The following is a 12,995-nucleotide window of genomic DNA, read 5'->3' as shown; positions in this document are numbered from 1 at the left end:
AGGAAATATTCGCCGAACTCGGCCGGACTTCCAGGGGAAGAGGCCGATTTTTCACTTGTTCTGGCCGACATCGGGAACCAGCCGAGTCGGACCCTTTACGGCGGAACAGCCGTTGGCACTTAGGAAATATTTGCCTTAACTCGGCCGGACTTCCAGGGGAAGAGGCCGGATTTTCACTTGTTCTGGCCGACCGGGGGAACCGGCCGAGTCGGACACTTTACGGCGGAGCAGCCGTTGGCACTTAGGAAATATTTGCCAAAATGTTCCGGACCTCCAGGGGAAGAGGCCGAATTTTCACTTGTTCTGGCCGACCGGGTGAACCGGCCGAGGCGGACACTTTACGGCGGAGCAGCCGTTGGCACTTAGGAAATATTCGCCAAAATGTTCCGGACCTCCAGGGGAAGAGGCCGAATTTTCACTTGTTCTGGCCGACCGGGGGAACCAGCCGAGGCGGACACTTTACGGCGGAGCACCCGTTGGCACTTAGAAAATATTCGCCAAAATGTTCCGGACCTCCAGGGAAAGAGGCCGAATTTTCGCTCGTTCGGGCCGACCGGGAGAACCGGCCGAGGCGGACACTTTACGGCGGTTGAGCCGTTGGCACTTAGAAATTATTCAGACTTCCATCAAACACACATCGGCCTTTTGCCGTCACTGCCCGGGATGGGCACCGTGGTAGCTCGGACAGTTCGTGTGACAGCTTCCGCTGGCACTTAGACAATTTTTAAAATGAAAATAAACAGTTCTGCACATACGTGCCGACTATATTTTGCGAAAGGGGGGTAAAGTGATGAGTACACTAAGTGGGGGGACCAAGTACATAAAGCCTACCCCTGGTACCTCAGAGAGGCCGAATTGACACATTTTGTGTCCGACCGCGGGAACCAGCCGAGGCGGACGCTTTTCGGCGCAAGAGCCGTTGGCACTTAGAAAATATTCGTTAATCTTGAACGGACCTCCAGGGGAAGAGGCCGAATTTTCACTTGTTCTGGCCGACATCGGGAACCAGCCGAGTCGGACGCTTTACGGCGGAGCAGCCGTTGGCACTTAGGAAATATTCGTTAATCTTGAACGGACCTCCAGGGGAAGAGGCCGAATTTTCACTTGTTCTGGCCGACATCGGGAACCAGCCGAGTCGGACGCTTTACGGCGGAGCAGCCGTTGGCACTTAGAAAATATTCGTTAAACTTCAACTGACCTCCAGGGGAAGAGGCCGAATTTCCACTTGTTCTGGCCGACATCGGGAACCAGCCGAGTCGGACGCTTTACGGCGGAAGAGCCGATGGCACTTAGAAAATATTCGTTAAACTTGACAGGACCTCCAGGGGAAGAGGCCGAATTTTCGCTCGTTCAGGCCGACCGGAGGAACCGGCCGAGTCGGACACCTTACGGCGGAAGAGCCGATGGCACTTAGAAAATATTCGCCAAAATGTTCCGGACCTCCAGGGGAAGAGGCCGAATTTTCACTTGTTCAGGCCGACCGGAGGAACCGGCCGAGTCGGACACCTTACGGCGGAAGAGCCGATGGCACTTAGAAAATATTCGTTAAACTTGACAGGACCTCCAGGGGAAGAGGCCGAATTTTCGCTCGTTCAGGCCGACCGGAGGAACCGGCCGAGTCGGACACCTTACGGCGGAAGAGCCGATGGCACTTAGAAAATATTCGCCAAAATGTTCCGGACCTCCAGGGGAAGAGGCCGAATTTTCACTTGTTCAGGCCGACCGGAGGAACCAGCCGGGTCGGACACGTAACGGCGGAAGAGCCGATGGCACTTAGAAAATATTCGTTAAACTTGACAGGACCTCCAGGGGAAGAGGCCGAATTTTCGCTCGTTCGGGCCGACCGGAGGAACCGGCCGGGTCGGACACGTTACGGCGGAACAGCCGTTGGCACTTAGAAAATATTCGTCAAAGTCGTCCGGACCTCCAGGGGAAGAGGCCGAATTTTCGCTCGTTCGGGCCGACCGGAGGAACCAGCCGGGTCGGACACTTTACGGCGCAACAGCCGTTCGCACTTAGAAAATATTCGCCAAAGTCGTCCGGACCTCCAGGGGAAGAGGCCGAATTTTCGCTTGTTCAAGCCGACCGGAGGAACCAGCCGGGTCGGGAACGTTACGGCGCAACAGCCGTTGGCACTTTGAAAATATTCGCCAAAATGTTCCGGACCTCCAGGGGAAGAGGCCGAATTTTCGCTCGTTCGGGCCGACCGGAGGAACCAGCCGGGTCGGACACGTTACGGCGCAACAGCCGTTCGCACTTAGAAAATATTCGCCAAAGTCGTCCGGACCTCCAGGGGAAGAGGCCGAATTTTCGCTCGTTCGGGCCGACCGGAGGAACCAGCCGGGTCGGACACGTTACGGCGCAACAGCCGTTGGCACTTTGAAAATATTCGCCAAAATGTTCCGGACCTCCAGGGGAAGAGGCCGAATTTTCGCTCGTTCGGGCCGACCGGAGGAACCGGCCGGGTCGGACACTTTACGGCGCAACAGCCGTTCGCACTTAGAAAATATTCGCCAAAATGTTCCGGACCTCCAGGGGAAGAGGCCGAATTTTCGCTCGTTCGGGCCGACCGGAGGAACCGGCCGGGTCGGACACGTTACGGCGGAACAGCCGTTGGCACTTAGAAAATATTCGTCAAAGTCGTCCGGACCTCCAGGGGAAGAGGCCGAATTTTCGCTCGTTCGGGCCGACCGGAGGAACCAGCCGGGTCGGACACTTTACGGCGCAACAGCCGTTCGCACTTAGAAAATATTCGCCAAAATGTTCCGGACCTCCAGGGGAAGAGGCCGAATTTTCGCTCGTTCGGGCCGACCGGAGGAACCGGCCGGGTCGGACACGTTACGGCGGAACAGCCGTTGGCACTTAGAAAATATTCGTCAAAGTCGTCCGGACCTCCAGGGGAAGAGGCCGAATTTTCGCTCGTTCGGGCCGACCGGAGGAACCAGCCGGGTCGGACACGTTACGGTGCAACAGCCGTTCGCACTTAGAAAATATTCGCCAAAGTCGTCCGGACCTCCAGGGGAAGAGGCCGAATTTTCGCTCGTTCGGGACGACCGGAGGAACCAGCCGGGTCGGACACGTTACGGCGCAACAGCCGTTCGCACTTAGAAAATATTCGCCAAAGTCGTCCGGACCTCCAGGGGGAAGAGGCCGAATTTTCGCTTGTTCGGGCCGACCGGAGGAACCAGCCGGGTCGGACACGTTACGGCGCAACAGCCGTTGGCACTTTGAAAATATTCGCCAAAATGTTCCGGACCTCCAGGGGAAGAGGCCGAATTTTCGCTCGTTCGGGCCGACCGGAGGAACCAGCCGGGTCGGACACGTTACGGCGCAACAGCCGTTGGCACTTAGAAAATATTCGTTAAACTTCACAGGACCTCCAGGGGAAGAGGCCGAATTTTCGCTCGTTCGGGCCGACCGGAGGAACCAGCCGGGTCGGACACGTTACGGCGCAACAGCCGTTGGCACTTTGAAAATATTCGCCAAAGTCGTCCGGACCTCCAGGGGAAGAGGCCGAATTTTCGCTCGTTCGGGCCGACCGGAGGAACCAGCCGGGTCGGACACTTTACGGCGGAGCAGCCGTTGGCACTTTGAAAATATTCGCCAAAATGTTCCGGACCTCCAGGGGAAGAGGCCGAATTTTCGCTCGTTCGGGCCGACCGGAGGAACCGGCCGGGTCGGACACTTTACGGCGCAACAGCCGTTCGCACTTAGAAAATATTCGCCAAAATGTTCCGGACCTCCAGGGGAAGAGGCCGAATTTTCGCTCGTTCGGGCCGACCGGAGGAACCAGCCGGGTCGGACACGTTACGGCGCAACAGCCGTTCGCACTTAGAAAATATTCGCCAAAGTCGTCCGGACCTCCAGGGGAAGAGGCCGAATTTTCGCTTGTTCAAGCCGACCGGAGGAACCAGCCGGGTCGGACACGTTACGGCGCAACAGCCGTTGGCACTTTGAAAATATTCGCCAAAATGTTCCGGACCTCCAGGGGAAGAGGCCGAATTTTCGCTCGTTCGGGCCGACCGGAGGAACCAGCCGGGTCGGACACGTTACGGCGCAACAGCCGTTCGCACTTAGAAAATATTCGCCAAAGTCGTCCGGACCTCCAGGGGAAGAGGCCGAATTTTCGCTCGTTCGGGCCGACCGGAGGAACCAGCCGGGTCGGACACGTTACGGCGCAACAGCCGTTGGCACTTTGAAAATATTCGCCAAAATGTTCCGGACCTCCAGGGGAAGAGGCCGAATTTTCGCTCGTTCGGGCCGACCGGAGGAACCGGCCGGGTCGGACACTTTACGGCGCAACAGCCGTTCGCACTTAGAAAATATTCGCCAAAATGTTCCGGACCTCCAGGGGAAGAGGCCGAATTTTCGCTCGTTCGGGCCGACCGGAGGAACCGGCCGGGTCGGACACGTTACGGCGGAACAGCCGTTGGCACTTAGAAAATATTCGTCAAAGTCGTCCGGACCTCCAGGGGAAGAGGCCGAATTTTCGCTCGTTCGGGCCGACCGGAGGAACCAGCCGGGTCGGACACTTTACGGCGCAACAGCCGTTCGCACTTAGAAAATATTCGCCAAAATGTTCCGGACCTCCAGGGGAAGAGGCCGAATTTTCGCTCGTTCGGGCCGACCGGAGGAACCGGCCGGGTCGGACACGTTACGGCGGAACAGCCGTTGGCACTTAGAAAATATTCGTCAAAGTCGTCCGGACCTCCAGGGGAAGAGGCCGAATTTTCGCTCGTTCGGGCCGACCGGAGGAACCAGCCGGGTCGGACACGTTACGGTGCAACAGCCGTTCGCACTTAGAAAATATTCGCCAAAGTCGTCCGGACCTCCAGGGGAAGAGGCCGAATTTTCGCTCGTTCGGGACGACCGGAGGAACCAGCCGGGTCGGACACGTTACGGCGCAACAGCCGTTCGCACTTAGAAAATATTCGCCAAAGTCGTCCGGACCTCCAGGGGGAAGAGGCCGAATTTTCGCTTGTTCGGAGCCGACCGGAGGAACCAGCCGGGTCGGACACGTTACGGCGCAACAGCCGTTGGCACTTAGGAAATATTCGCCAAAATGTTCCGGACCTCCAGGGGAAGAGGCCGAATTTTCGCTCGTTCGGGCCGACCGGAGGAACCAGCCGGGTCGGACACTTTACGGCGCAACAGCCGTTCGCACTTAGAAAATATTCGCCAAAGTCGTCCGGACCTCCAGGGGAAGAGGCCGAATTTTCGCTCGTTCGGGCCGACCGGAGGAACCAGCCGGGTCGGACACTTTACGGCGGAACAGCCGTTGGCACTTTGAAAATATTCGCCAAAATGTTCCGGACCTCCAGGGGAAGAGGCCGAATTTTCGCTCGTTCGGGCCGACCGGAGGAACCAGCCGGGTCGGACACCTTACGGCGCAACAGCCGTTGGCACTTTGAAAATATTCGTCAAAATGTTCCTGACCTCCAGGGGAAGAGGCCGAATTTTCGCTCGTTCGGGCCGACCGGAGGAACCAGCCGGGTCGGACACGTTACGGCGCAACAGCCGTTCGCACTTAGAAAATATTCGCCAAAGTCGTCCGGACCTCCAGGGGAAGAGGCCGAATTTTCGCTCGTTCGGGCCGACCGGAGGAACCAGCCGGGTCGGACACGTTACGGCGGAACAGCCGTTGGCACTTAGAAAATATTCGTTAAACTTCACAGGACCTCCAGGGGAAGAGGCCGAATTTTCGCTCGTTCGGGCCGACCGGAGGAACCAGCCGGGTCGGACACTTTACGGCGGAACAGCCGTTGGCACTTTGAAAATATTCGCCAAAATGTTCCGGACCTCCAGGGGAAGAGGCCGAATTTTCGCTCGTTCGGGCCGACATGGAGAACCAGCCGAGGCGGACACTTTACGGCGGTTGAGCCGTTGGCACTTAGAAATTATTCAGACTTCCATCAAACACACATCGGCCTTTTGCCGTCACTGCCCGGGATGGGCACCGTGGTAGCTCGGACAGTTCGTGTGACAGCTTCCGCTGGCACTTAGAAAATTTTTAAAATGAAAATAAACAGTTCTGCACATACGTGCCGACTATATTTTGCGAAAGGGGGGTAAAGTGATGAGTACACTAACTGGGGGGACCAAGTACATAAAGCCTACCCCTGGTACCTCAGAGAGGCCGAATTTTCGAATTCTGAGGCCGAGCTGGGGAACCAGACGAGGCGGACACTTTTCCGAGCGAGAGCCGATGGCACTTAGAAAATTTTCGGCTAAGTCGGCAGGACTTCCAGAGCGAGAGGCCGAATATTCGTCATCTGTGGCCGACCGGGGAACCAGCGGAGGCGGATAGGCGGTCACGGAGGTCCCGCCGGCTGGTCCGCGGGCCATTTTGGGTCCCGTAATTTAGCGGTCGCGGTCCGGAATCCACGCCGACCGGGGAACCAGCGGAGGCGGATAGGCGGTCACGGAGGTCCCGCCGGCTGGTCCGCGGGCCAATTTGGGTCCCGTAATTTAGCGGTCGCGGTCCGGAATCCACGCCGACCGGGGAACCAGCGGAGGCGGATAGGCGGTCACGGAGGTCCCGCCGGCTGGTCCGCGGGCCATTTTGGGTCCCGTAATTTAGCGGTCGCGGTCCGGAATCCACGCCGACCGGGGAACCAGCGGAGGCGGATAGGCGGTCACGGAGGTCCCGCCGGCTGGTCCGCGGGCCAATTTGGGTCCCGTAATTTAGCGGTCGCGGCCCGGAATTCGCGCCGGCCGGGGAACCAGCGCGGGCGGATAGGCGGTCACGGAGGTCCCGCCGGCTGGTCCGCGGGGGGAACTGCGCCCTCTGGCGGACACGCCATTGTAAATGAATGGGGTTTGGCACTTAGTGCATTTTTCGCCGAAGCCGACGAGCGCTCCGGGCGAGGAGGCCGGATTCTCGCCATCCGTGGCCGGCCGGGGAACCGGCCAAGGCGGATAGGCGGTCACGGGGGTCCCGCCGGCTGGTCCGCGGGCCAATTGGGGTCCCGTAAGTTAGCGGTCGCGGCCCGGAATCCGCGCCGGCCAGCAGCCACCGGGAGGCGGGTAGGCTGTCACGGAGGTCCCGCCAGCTGGTCCGCGGGCCAATTAGGGTCCCGTAAGTGAGCGGTCGCGGCCCGGAATCCACGCCGGCCAGCAGCCACCGCCAGGCGGGTAGGCTGTCACGGAGGTCCCGCCAGCTGGTCCGCGGGCCATTTAGGGTCCCGTAAGTTAGCGGTCGCGGCCCGGAATGCACGCCGGCCAGCAGCCACCGGCAGGCGGATAGGCGGTCACGGAGGTCCCGCCGGCCGGTCCGCTGGCCAATTACCTCCAGCCGAGCGGATATGAACTTTATTAGCACCTTCTACGAGATGGCGGAGCCTTATTCGACAACCAGCACCTCGGCTTAGCATTTTCCACGGCCCGCTGATCTTCCAGAAGACGTCCAGCCGGTTTCCTCCTCACATTTTAAGCCGGCCGAGGCTTCCGGCACCCCGGCTAAGCTTTCTCCACGGCCCGCTGAGCTTCCGAGGGACCTCCAGCCGGTTCTCCCGGTGCCTCGCGCCTCGCTTTGTGAGCCGGCCGAGGCTTCCAGCACCCCGGCTAAGCTTTCTCCACGGCCCGCTGAGCTTCCAGGGGACCTGCAGCCGGTTCTCCCGGTGCCTCGCGCCTCGCTTTGTGAGCCGGCCGAGGCTTCCAGCACCCCGGCTAAGCTTTCTCCACGGCCCGCTGAGCTTCCGAGGGACCTCCAGCCGGTTCTCCCGGTGCCTCCCGCCTCGCTTTGTGAGCCGGCCGAGGCTTCCAGCACCTCGGCCGAGCGTTTCCCACGGCCCGCTGAGCTTCCAGGGGACCTCCAGCCGGTTCTCCCGGTGCCTCGCGCCTCGCTTTGCGAGCCGGCCGAGGCTTCCAGCACCTCGGCTGAGCGTTTTCGGCGGCCCGTTGCTCTCCCGGAGGTCGCAACGGGGAGTTACCTCCCTCTCGCGGACACGGCGAGTAAATACACCGCCTCTCGCACTTGGCGCACACTCACTCGCATTGCTACGCCTCCCGTGGCACTTTAAGCGGCCGAACGGCGGGAGTAACTGCGACTCTCCTAAGGTAGGCTCACTTGACTATTTATTTATGTATTTATTTATTTTTGACGGTTCGCGGAGGCGATGACGCTCCGCGCGGGTAAACGGCGGGAGTAACTGTGACTCTCTTAAGGTAGGCTCACTTGACATTTATTTATTCATGTATTTATTTATTTTTGACGGTTCGCGGAGGCGATGACGCTCCGCGCGGGTAAACGGCGGGAGTAACTGTGACTCTCTTAAGGTAGGCTCACTTGACATTTATTTTGGCGGTTCGCGGAGGCGACCGGCACCGCCGGGAGGCCGTGCGCGCGCGCGCAGAGCGGCCGAATAACGCTCCGCCGGCCCCGGGTGATTACCGAGAGGCTCCCCGGCCTCGCGGAGCTCCGACGCTCCTCCGCGGGACCTCCGGCGGCCGGCGCGCTCGCGCACCACCCCCCGGCACCGCCGGGAGGCCGTGCGCGCGCGCGCAGAGCGGCCGAATAACGCTCCGCCGGCCCCGGGTGATTACCGAGAGGCTCCCCGGCCTCGCGGAGCTCCGACGCTCCTCCGCGGGACCTCCGGCGGCCGGCGCGCTCGCGCACCACCCCCCGGCACCGCCGGGAGGCCGTGCGCGCGCGCGCAGAGCGGCCGAATAACGCTCCGCCGGCCCCGGGTGATTACCGAGAGGCTCCCCGGCCTCGCGGAGCTCCGACGCTCCTCCGCGGGACCTCCGGCGGCCGGCGCGCTCGCGCACCACCCCCCGGCACCGCCGGGAGGCCGTGCGCGCGCGCGCAGAGCGGCCGAATAACGCTCCGCCGGCCCCGGGTGATTACCGAGAGGCTCCCCGGCCTCGCGGAGCTCCGACGCTCCTCCGCGGGACCTCCGGCGGCCGGCGCGCTCGCGCACCACCCCCCGGCACCGCCGGGAGGCCGTGCGCGCGCGCGCAGAGCGGCCGAATAACGCTCCGCCGGCCCCGGGTGATTACCGAGAGGCTCCCCGGCCTCGCGGAGCTCCGACGCTCCTCCGCGGGACCTCCGGCGGCCGAAAATAGCTCCAAGCCCAGCGGATCGGCTGCTTGGAAGCACCGCGCCGTCCGGCTCCACCTGGTACCTCGCACGGCTCTCATCTCCCCCCCGCACGGACTTCCGAGCGCTCGGGGAGACGCTCGGAAGCTGCCCGTGCCGTCGCGGCGGGGAATTGCCTCCCTCTGGCGGACGCGGCGAGTAAAAACACCACCTCTCGCACTTTGCGCACACTTACTTGCGTGGGTCCGCTTCCGATGACACTTTGAGCGGCCGAACGGCGGGAGTAACTACGACTCTCTTAAGGTAGGCTCACTTGACATTTATTCATGTATTTATTTATTTTTGACGGTTCGCGGAGGCGATGACGCTCCGCGCGGGTAAACGGCGGGAGTAGCTGTGACTCTCTTAAGGTAGCCTGACTCGACGTCTTTTTCAACGGTGGCTGGAGGACCCAGGCGGTTCTCGGGGGTGCGTCGCTCCTCACTTTTGACGCCCGAGGAGGCTCCCGGCACCTCGGCTACGCGTTTTCGGCGGCCCGCTGAGCTTCCAGAAGACCTCCAGCCGGTTCTCCCGGTGCTTTCCTCCTCACGTTTTAAGCCGGCCGAGGCTTCCGGCACCCCGGCTGAGCTTTTTTCCCACGGCCCGCTGAGCTTCCAGGGGACCTCCGGCCGGTTCTCCGCGCGCTTTCCTCCTCACTTTTAAGCCGGCCGAGGCTTCCGGCACCCCGGCCAAGCGTTTCCCACGTCCCGCTGAGCTTCCAGGGGACCTCCGGCCGGTTCTCCGCGCGCCCCCCTCCTAACTCGGCTCCCGGCACCCCGGCTAAGCGATTTGAACGGCCCGCTGATCTCCCGGAGGTCGCAACGGGGAATTGCCTCCCTCTCGCGGACACGGCGCGTAAATGCACCGCCTCTCGCACTTGGCGCACACTCACTCGCATCGCTACGCCTCCCGTGGCACTTTAAGCGACCGGGACCACCGCGAGCGCGGGCGATGACTAAGAGGCTCCCCGGCCGGCCTCGCGGAGCTCCGACGCTCCCCCGCGGGACTTCCGGCGGCCGGCCGGAGCCTCGGCACGGCTGCCGCACTCCCTAATAACACCCCGCGGACCCCCGCGAGCCGAACGCTCGCTGCCGCGGGCGACCCGTGCCAAGGCGGACGCGTGACGGCGCGGGAGCCCTCGGCACTATCTCACGGTCACGTATGTAGTCAAATCGTGTAAAATCACCGTTAGTTTATTCATAATATAGGTAATAATTAAATAAATATTAACATCGCGTATATTATTAATAAACACATGTATGTATTTATTTAATAATTAAATAAATATTAACATCGCGTATAATCATGCGCAATACTTCGTGGCCGACCGGGGAACCGGCGAAGGCGGACGCATCGCGGCGCGAGAGCCGTTGGCACTTTGGAAAAATAAATAAATAAATAAATAAATAAATAAATAATAATTCGCCGACCGGGCTCCGGGGGGAGAGGCCGATTTTTGGCCGTTCGTGGCCGACCGGGGAACCGGCGAAGGCGGACGCATCGCGGCGCGAGAGCCGTTGGCACTTTGGAAAAATAAATAAATAAATAAATAAATAAATAAATAAATAAATAAATAATTCGCCGACCGGGCTCCGGGGCAAGAGGCCGAATTTTCGCTCGTTCGGGCCGACCGGGGAACCGGCGAAGGCGGACGCAGCGCGGCGCGAGAGCCGTTGGCACTTTGAAAAAAAAAAAAAAAAAAAAAAATTCGCCCACCGGGCTCCGGGGGAAGAGGCCGGCTTTTCGCCGTTCGCGGCCGACCGGGGAACCGGCGAAAGCGGACGCGCTCTCTAACGAGCCCCGCCGGCCGGAGGAAGTGCGCCCTCTGGCGGACACGCCGTTGTAAATGAATGGGGTTTGGCACTTAGTGCATTTTTCGCCCAAGTCGAAGCGCGCTCCGGGCGAGGAGGCCGGATTCTCGCCACCCGTGGCCGGCCGGGGAACCGGCCAAGGCGGACGCGCTCTCTAACGAGCCCCGCCGGCCGGAGGAAGTGCGCCCTCTGGCGGACACGCCGTTGTAAATGAATGGGGTTTGCACTTGGTGCATTTTTCGCCCAAGTCGAAGCGCGCTCCGGGCGAGGAGGCCGGATTCTCGCCACCCGTGGCCGGCCGGGGAACCGGCGAAGGCGGATAGGCTTTCACGGAGGATCCGCCGGCTGGTCCGCGGGCCGATTAGGGTCCCGCGAGTGAGCGGTGGCGGTCCGGAATCCAGGCCGGCCAGGAGGCACCGCCAGGCGGATAGGCTTTCACGGAGGTCCCGCCGGCTGGTCCGCGGGCCGATTAGGGTCCCGCGAGTGAGCGGTGGCGGTCCGGAATCCAGGCCGGCCCGGAGCCACCGCCAGGCGGATAGGCTTTCACGGAGGAGCCGCCGGCTGGTCCGCGGGCCGTTTAGGGTCCCGCGAGTGAGCGGTCGCGGTCCGGAATCCAGGCCGGCCAGGAGGCACCGCCAGGCGGATAGGCTTTCACGGAGGACCCGCCGGCTGGTCCGCGGGCCGTTTAGGCTCCCGTAAGTTAGCGGTCGCGGTCCGGAATACAGGCCGTCCAGGAGGCACTGCCAGGCGGATACACTCTCTAACGAGCCCCGCCGGCTGGTCCGCCGGGGAAGTGCGCCCTCTGGCGGACACGCCGTTGTAAATGAATGGGGTTTGGCACTTAGTGCATTTTTCGACCAGCGGCAACGCAGGCTGACGGGCGGCCGCTTCCACGGGCCGGTACTACTCTACGGAGGCGCTAGCCGCCTCCGGTGGGGGCCGTGTGATCTCGCTGGATGCCCGAGGACCTTCCGCGAGGCCCGGCCGCAGCTTTTACGCGCGCCCGGTCCTATTACCTGGTGGAAGCTGGAGGCCGGGGCTCCGCAGCTCGCCGCCCGGGGACCTTCCGCGAGGCCCGGCCGCAGCTTTTACGCACCACCGCTGCTATTCTCTGGCTCCGGCTTCGTCCCGGAGGGTGCTTGGGGAACGGCGGCGCACACCGCGAACGGCCGGTGGCGGTCGGCTGGTGGCGGTCGGCTGGTGGCTGTCGGCTGGTGGCGGTCGGGGGTGGCGCTTGGGGATGGCGCTTGGGGATGGTGGCTGTCGGCTGGTGGCGGTCGGCTGGTGGCGGTCGGCTGGTGGCGGTCGGCTGGTGGCGGTCGGGGGTGGCGCTTGGGGATGGCGCTTGGGGATGGTGGCTGTCGGCTGGTGGCGGTCGGCTGGTGGCGGTCGGGGGGTGGCGGTCGGGGATGGCGCTTGGGGATGGTGGCTGTCGCCTTGTGGCGGTCGGCTGGTGGCGGTCGCCTTGTGGCGGTCGCCTTGTGGCGGTCGGGGATGGCGCTTGGGGATGGTGGCTGTCGCCTTGTGGCGGTCGGCTGGTGGCGGTCGGCTGGTGGCGGTCGGGGGGTGGCGGTCGGGGATGGCGCTTGGGGATGGTGGCTGTCGCCTTGTGGCGGTCGGGGGGTGGCGGTCGGGGATGGCGCTTGGGGATGGTGGCTGTCGCCTTGTGGCGGTCGGCTGGTGGCGGTCGGCTGGTGGCGGTCGGCTGGTGGCGGTCGGGGGGTGGCGGTCGGGGGTGGCGCTTGGGGATGGTGGCTGTCGCCTTGTGGCGGTCGGCTGGTGGCGGTCGCCTTGTGGCGGTCGGGGGGCGGCGGTCGGGGGTGGCGCTTGGGGATGGTGGCTGTCGGCTGGTGGCGGTCGGCTGGTGGCGGTCGGCTGGTGGCGGTCGGCTGGTGGCGGTCGGGGGTGGCGCTTGGGGATGGCGCTTGGGGATGGTGGCTGTCGCCTTGTGGCGGTCGGCTGGTGGCGGTCGCCTTGTGGCGGTCGGGGATGGCGCTTGGGGATGGTGGCTGTCGCCTTGTGGCGGTCGCCTTGTGGCGGTCGCCTTGTGGCGGTCGGGGATGGCGCTTGGGGATGGTGGCTGTCGCCTTGTGGCGGTCGGCGGT

Source organism: Syngnathus scovelli, unplaced genomic scaffold (genome assembly GCF_024217435.2).
Source record: "Syngnathus scovelli strain Florida unplaced genomic scaffold, RoL_Ssco_1.2 HiC_scaffold_409, whole genome shotgun sequence".
NCBI classification, from domain to species: Eukaryota; Metazoa; Chordata; class Actinopteri; order Syngnathiformes; family Syngnathidae; genus Syngnathus; species Syngnathus scovelli.
This window is presented reverse-complemented; position numbering follows the sequence as displayed.